The 1,322-nt window shown below is 52.2% G+C and overlaps 1 long non-coding RNA gene across 1 annotated transcript in view; it reads right to left on the reverse strand.

The window, feature by feature from the left end:
- LOC114485822 (uncharacterized) overlaps positions 1–1,078 on the reverse strand; it is a 3,352-nt gene extending 2,274 nt beyond the window's left edge. The window contains exon 1 of the long non-coding RNA XR_003679109.1: positions 981–1,078. This is a non-coding gene — a long non-coding RNA (uncharacterized lncRNA). The remainder of the gene's footprint in view (positions 1–980) is intronic.
- Positions 1,079–1,322: the final 244 nt, after the last annotated feature.

The raw sequence follows: 1,322 nt of genomic DNA on the forward strand, positions 1-1,322 counted from the left end.
GCACACGTGTATCATAAGTGCTTCAACCTCTGCGTGCTTTCCGTATTTACCCACGTTGCCACATCTACTTTCCTTCCTTTTTCTCCCTCCTACACATCCCTTAACACAGGTTGGTGTATACATACGTTTATACTGCACTACCGCTGTCCACGCCGCAATATGGATCTTCCCGTATTCTTCACTTGTGTATGTTCCTTTGTTTCATGTGCTGCGGCGACGCTGCTCTGCTTCGATGTATATTGCTTCCTGTGGCACACTTGTTACTCCCGGTGCTGACTGAGGTACTTGTCGTTCTTAGCATCACCCTGCACAAGAGCTAACCAGCAGCAGCAAGCCCTGCATGTTCGTACGTTCGTGTCACTGTGTATATGCAAATAGATTCATGTCTACACTTGTCTGGTCACCAATGTGAAAAACTGTAGTGTTCTTCTGTGTAATTTGGAACGCATTTCAGGCATATTGGGGTCCTCTCCTGTGTCTTTTATAAACGCAAAAGGGAGAGGGCAGCTCAAATATGGTTTGTACACAACACACCATATTGGGCGTAAACGATCCCGTAAGCAGATGTGTCTTTGCTCCGCAGTTACAGCAGCACACGCGAGGCCAAAACGACTGCTGCCGCTGCTGTACTTGCTGGCAGTCCAGCGCCAACGTTTACGCTCGGGCCGAATCCGAAGCAACAGGAGTAGCAAGCACGGCAACAGCAACAACAGCGGCAGCAACAGAGACCTCAGCAGCAGCAATAACCCGCATATACAGAACCAACAGCAGTAGCTCGGCTACAGGAGCAGTACGGTCACTTACCATTGCGGGTGTAGCACGTGTGAATCCCGCGCCAACTCCGAAGCAACAGGAGTAGCAGGCATGGCGGCAGCAGCAACAGCGGCAGCAACAGTGACAGCAGCAGCAGCAGAATATATATGCCGCATATACAGAGGCAGCAGCACTAGCTAGGCTACCGGAGCAGCACGGTCACTTACTATTGCGGGTGTAGCACGTGTGAATCCCAACGCTTCCACTGCCTCCATGAAGGCCTCGCAGTCGACAAAGCGGGAAGCGACTTCTGCTATTTTCAGTCGACCTCTGGGATGACGGCCGGCAGAACCAGCAGCGACAGCAGAAGCAGAGGCAAGAGCCACTACAGTGCAGCGAATGCATTAACAACAGCGACAGCAGTAGCAGCAGCAATCATAGTCGCCTCGGCCGCAATAACGGTACCAGCAACAGCATCTATAGTAGCGGCGATAGACGCAGCGACAGCATCACCCGCAGCAGCGTACCACTAAAAGCGCCAGTAGGGCCACTAGCAACAGCAGCAACAG

The sequence above is a fragment of the Physeter macrocephalus genome, unplaced genomic scaffold (genome assembly GCF_002837175.3).
Source record: "Physeter macrocephalus isolate SW-GA unplaced genomic scaffold, ASM283717v5 random_5305, whole genome shotgun sequence".
Classification (NCBI taxonomy): domain Eukaryota; kingdom Metazoa; phylum Chordata; class Mammalia; order Artiodactyla; family Physeteridae; genus Physeter; species Physeter macrocephalus.